The following is a 6,000-nucleotide window of genomic DNA, read 5'->3' on the forward strand; positions in this document are numbered from 1 at the left end:
ATATGCTCAACCTCAGCCTTTCAGGAAAGTAAAATCCAAGATTTCATTCTCTAGGTGTCTTTAAAGTTCCCCAAGATGGAAGGGCAACTTCCTTTTCTTTTTGTAAAGCTCCTCCAGCCCCGTTGGAAAGGCAGCCCGTGCTTTGTGATAGCGTGGGAGGCCTGTTCCCACTAAAAGGAATTATTCTGTTACAGGATGGACTGCTGCGGCCATGCAGGCTGAGGCTGGCTTTTTTTGCCCGGTCACTTGACAGCCTTCAGCCCAGCAGCCCTACCCTCTTGGCCGCAGCCACAGAAAGCCTGGGCAGGATTGTGTTTCTCGGCTGACTCTGCACACTGGTGACAGATTGTCCAAGCTGTGCCCTGGCCCAGGCTTGCAGAGCTTCCCCATTTCCCTGTGGATACAAAGGTGAGCGACCAGAGTGAGCCCCCATCACAGGCCATCGTGCCTGGCACCCTGGGACGCCCAGATGATCGAGGAACGCTGTGTCCTTGGAGGAGGCAGACACAGCCCCAAATAGTGTCAGGAAGTGAAAGGGGAAGGGAAGGGGGTGAAAAGTGCTGAGTGTGGGCTTTGTGGGGAGCTCCTCTGGGCAGCAGGGTTCCTCCAGGAGCCCAGGGCACAGGGACACTCGGTGGATGGAGCCACTGTGCCGGCATCACCTACACAGGAGAAAGGCCAGAGGGGTCCTTGTTTAAGCTCCATATCCTTCTAGTGGCTCTCTCTCAACCTTAAAAACAGGAGACGCAAAACCTTCCCTTTGTTTCTACCAATGGAGCATAACGAAATCTGTGATGAGAGGTGTGGCTCAAGCCATTCCACAGCTGTGACCTCTTGTTTCATGGCCATTGCCTGAAGGCGCAGAAGGTCGGACTTGAACTTTTGTTCTGCTGTCTGCTTCTCAGCTTAGTTTCTTTGGATTTCTCTGAGTCTTGTTTCTCCCTGCTTAGAAAAAGGTGATCAACGATAGCCACTATCTAGGATATGGAAATTCAATAAAACTACAAATATACCGATAAAAGAGTCACATATACGTACAGTATACTCACACACTACGTTGACATTTATACGTGTGACTATACACACCACCCTTCTGCATGCCCTCCCTGCAGAGCCTGGGATGCCCCTGGCCGTGGCTCCCTGGCTGGAGTGTGACTCAGGTCCTTAGGGCAAGGACAGCTTCCCCTGTCCCTGGCAGGGCTGCCTTTCTCCCCACCACACTCTGACCCACTCCAGCCTGACAGCAGCTGGCGCTCCCTGGGATGGGCCAGAGCTCTGACAGCTAGTCCTGGATGGCAACTTGGAGGCCTGACCATGGAGAGAGTGCTCCCTGTGCGGGACCCGGGCCTGGAATGCCCGCTTGTGAAACCCCAGCCTGCTGACCTTTGGGACATGGTGTGAAGTGAAGCCCGCCTGTGACTTGGAGGCAGGAGGGCGACTGGAGTGGTGAGAAATGATGGCAGCCATCTGGCTGTGCTGTTTACCCTGGCTGCGAAGCCACCCTGCTCCAGCTTTTCTTTTCCCTTCCCTTCAGCATCCTGGCCCCAAGCATACTGCCACGCCCACTGACAGTGATCAAATAATAACAGCAGCAGCGACATTTCCTGAGCTCCCACTGTGTGAGGGTGTGCATTCTCCTCTTTATTGTCACCCTCCTTGGATCCCTCCTGCCTCCCTGGTTGCACCTCCTCAGTCTTCTGTGCTGGATCCCTCGCCTGCCCAGCCCAGGCCTAGCTCACTGATGGTCCTGTGATTCTGGCCTGCACCAAACTATGTCCTGTGCTTGGTATATTCACCCAACACTGGACGTGCTCTAGAGGCACAGGGCTGTGTTGACTGTGTAATGTCTAGAACCTAAGCGCCAATGGGGTGGCCTAGCCCTGGCACAGAGGCAATACCCAGGAAATGAATGAGTGCATGAAGAAACAGAGGCTCAGAAAGGGTGAGTTATTGGTCCAAAGCCACAGAGCTGGAAAGTGGTGGAAGGAGGGTTCAGACCCCATTGCCTCTGACTCCTGGAGCCCTTGGTATCTGAACTGCCATCCCCACTTCCCACCCCCTGTCCAGAGGTCCCCTTCCCTTGCCCCACCACCTCCACAAGGAGTGCCTCACCTCTGCTGTCAATCTCTCTCTACTTCCCCTCCCCCCTCCCAGATAGCATTACCTAGGGGCACCGAGGTGGGTTCACGGACCCCACTGGCCCAACCTGTGGCCTTTTTGAAGCTGAAAAACCTGCTGAAGGAGAACATGACCACGTTGCCCATAAGCAGGAGCATCTGGGTAGGAGCCCGGGGAACGTCTTCCTTCTGGCTCCTTCCAAAACCCCAGAACCCAGTGCATGGGCAGCCTTTTGAAGACAGGCGAGCTGGCTCTACCTGTCTTTCTGATTTGAAATCTAGGTCACTCACTGCCTCCCCTCCTCCTTTAGCAGATCAGCAGGATATCTTCTAGGGTCTCAGAGCGAGAGAGGGGATGACAGGGAAAAGCATTTCAATGGAACCCACACCCTGCCTGCCGCTGTCAGGAACACTTCATTTTGGAGCCAGTATAATTTATGAGATGCAAATGGATTTAGCATTAAAAAAGAAAAAAAAAAAAAAAAACTTGGAAAAGGTACAAAGTGCACCTCACACCCTGTGTCGAGGCGTGTTTGGGGCTCTATTAATCATCTCAGACAAAAGAGATTTAATCTCAAGCTAGCTGATCCCAAGAGTGCCAGCATCTCTCCCCAAGCCCAGGAGGCTTGCCTGGGGAGCTGCAGGCCTGGCCTCTGTGCAGGCTCCAGGGCTCTGGTGCACAGCACTTGTGCTCAGCTCTTGTCTGAGTCACGCAGTAGATGAAATTACAGAGGTTCCTGCACATGATGAATCAGAAAGCAGGATCAAGCCAAATATTTGGACAAGCCTTGCCCCGCATAGAGCAGGATGAAGACTTAACAGCCAGCAAGCAGCCTGCCAGCAGCAAGTCCAGAGACTGTTTCTGACAAAGTGCTGCCGTGGGGTAAGCTGCAGCTCAGGAGGGAATTAGCTCAGACCCATAAAGGCACCCTGCAGTCGGATCTCATGGCCAGCACTGGGGAAAGGGGCCTGTGAGCATCCCAGGGCCCTGAGCCGTGATTCAGTCTTGGGCTCAGAAGAGGGGTCTTGTCAGGGTGCAGCGTGCAGGGTGGGGGACATGGGTTGAGGGAGGGGATGGTTCACTTTGAGTCACCCTCTCAGCCTTCTCTTTCTGGGAGTCTTCAGACAGCAGGCAGCGTTTCCTGCAGCAGCGGGGAGACCACGCAGCCCTGCCCACACTCCTGCCTGGGCTCTGGTGAGGGATGCAGGCAGACATGGTGACCACAAAATGGGGAAGGAAGTGAAGCCATGAGTCCCTTGGCAAGGCTTTAAATGCTTTGAAGACTCTCACCAGAGGCCTAATTGCTACCCTTTGGAGCTCCAGAGTTAGTTTTTCAAGGTTGTTTGGAACAATAAAACCCGTAATAACAATTCTACCTTAGATTTGTCTGGAATCTTTTTTCTTTTTTTTTGTAAACCAACTTTTGAAAGAATTCAGCATTCTTGGGTTTATTTTAAGCTACTTTTCTCCTTTGCAAGGATGCTTCCAGGCACTAAAATAGTCTGCATTGGAGAGAACAAACAAATCCCAACAAGTAAACGGTTGATATTGATGACTAGCAACAGTAGCTAACATGGGCTGTGAACTGACCCTGTGCTAGGCAGACCCCTGCTCCACGCTTCACATGAAAATGGCTTGTCTGAGCTTCACTAGAACCCCTATGAGGTGGTTGCTATTACATCCCCATTTTGCAGTTGAAGAAACAGGCTCAGGGAGGTTATTATAACTTCCTAGGGCCACACAGCTAGTGTCGCACAGCCAGAATTTAAACCCAGGTGATTAGACATCCAGCTCATATTCTGCCTCCCGACAGCCCTAATGTTGCACAAACTCATCAGCCAATGACCCTGAGAACAGGTTCAAGCCATACTTTGATGAGGTTAGACTTGATGGCTGCCTTTAGGAACCTGGCCCACTCTCCAAGCTTGGAGAATGAAGCTGGGGAGATGGCTTCCTGAAAGGAGGTTAACCATGGATTAACCAGAGTCTAAGCCTGTGTGAACCAGCCCTGCTTCCCTGGAGACAAGACTCAGCAAAGATCTTCCTACCCGGGTACCTTCTGAGAAAACAAGGCTGCTGAGCTTGCATGAGAGAGCAGAGCAAAGACCTGCAGTCCATGGCCAGAGCCCTGGCTCAGAACCTGGCTGGGGCCCTCATTAGCTGTGAGGCTACTCCTGTTAGTGTTGCTGCTTTATTAAGTCCCAAACTTGGTGGCATAACACTGCCATTTATTGTATTCACAGATGCTGTGCTTCAGGAATTCGGACAAGGTACAACAGCATCTACTTGCTTCATGGTGTCTAGGGCTTCATCTGGGGACACTTGAAAACAAGGGTAGGGGGATGTGACTTGATGACTGGGGGCTGGAGCCATCTGGAGACATTTTTGCCAATGTGTCTGGTGGTTGATGCTGGCTGTCAGCTGGGACCACAGCTGGAACTGTCACCAGAATACACAGAAGTAGCCTCCCCATGTGGCCTGGGCTCCCTCATGGGCCTCAGGGTAGTCAGATTTCTTGTGTAACAATTATAGTCATTTGTTAGGGGTGCCATAGGAAAACACCACAAACCGGGTGGCTTAGAACAACAGAAAGTTATTGTCTTACAGTTCTGGAGGCTGGAAATCCAAGATCAAGGTGTTAGTAGGGTGGGTTCCTTCTGAGGCTGTGAGGGAGGGATCCGCTCCAGGCCTTCCTCCTTTTATAAGGGGGAAATTCATAATCCAATAAGTCATATTGGATTAGGGCCCACCTTAACGACCTCATCTTAACTTGATTACCTCTATGAAGATCCTATGTCCAAATAATTTCACATTCTTAGACATAAAACTTTGGGGGGATAATACAATTTAACTTATGTCAGTCACTCCGGGCTCCAAAGGCAAGTGTTCCAAGAGAAGCAGCAGAAACCACATGGCCTTTTCTGAGCAGCCTTAGAAGTTGAGTTCCATTCTATTTGGTTACAAGTAAGTCACTAAGGTCAGCCCAGATACAAGGGGGAGGGACAGAGATCCCACCTCTTGGTTGGAAGAAGGTCAAAGAATTTGTGAACTTTTTTTTTCTTTTTGAGATAGGTACTATTTTTATTCCTCTTTTATAGGCAGAGAAAGCAAATCCTAGCATGGTCAGGCAACTCACCCGGGGTCTGACAGTTAGTGGATGACAGGGCCAGCATTGGATCTCAATGTGGATGTGCTTTCAAACTTCTCTATGACCTGGTGTGAGTTACGTAACCCAGTAAGCCTTGATTGCCTCATCTGTGAAATGGTGCTAATGATACCCAATTCGCAGAGTTGCTTTAAGTATTGAATGAGTTATGTAAAATGCCTGGCACATTAGAGGAACTCAATTAATGATAATTCCTCTCCTCCTCCTTCTTTTTCTTCTTCTCCTAGCATTATTATTATTATTATTATCATCATTAATCTTAAAAGTGGAAACATGATGACAAGAGCTTTGCAGGGTAGGGTAATGAAAAAGCACCAGATGGGAGGTTAAACTCCTTGGATCTTCATTTGAGCTGTGGATGTTCACAGCTGCTAACCTTATTGTGAGTGTATGGTGTGTCCAGCACAGAGCTGATCATTTCCATGTTTGATCCTATTTAACCTGTACACCAGCTAGTAAAGGGCAGAACTCATATTTGAACCCATGAGCCAATGCACTCAATCTCTATGCTATCTCACTTCTGACCAACAATCTGTAAGCTTTTTTTCCCAGCAATAACAATGTATAACCCATAATAATGGAGCAGGCACAAATGCCATGGCCCATGCTCTCATGGGTGCAAAGATTCAACTTTATTTGCCTTTCCATCAGAAACTTCTTCCTATCTTTAGTCCCCATTTCTCCCTAATGACAAAAAAAAAAAAAAAAAAAAAAAA

General features: G+C 49.7%; 1 long non-coding RNA gene across 1 annotated transcript in view; it reads left to right on the top strand.

Moving 5' to 3' along the window:
* The first annotated feature begins 1,607 nt into the window (after positions 1 to 1,607).
* LOC108538667 (uncharacterized) overlaps positions 1,608 to 6,000 on the top strand; it is a 27,929-nt gene continuing 23,536 nt past the window's right edge. Inside the window, exons 1-2 of the long non-coding RNA XR_001888149.1 lie at positions 1,608 to 1,942; positions 4,362 to 4,388. This is a non-coding gene — a long non-coding RNA (uncharacterized LOC108538667). The remainder of the gene's footprint in view (positions 1,943 to 4,361; positions 4,389 to 6,000) is intronic.

The sequence above is a fragment of the Rhinopithecus bieti genome, unplaced genomic scaffold (genome assembly GCF_001698545.2).
Source record: "Rhinopithecus bieti isolate Rb0 unplaced genomic scaffold, ASM169854v2 scaffold_15821, whole genome shotgun sequence".
NCBI classification, from domain to species: Eukaryota; Metazoa; Chordata; class Mammalia; order Primates; family Cercopithecidae; genus Rhinopithecus; species Rhinopithecus bieti.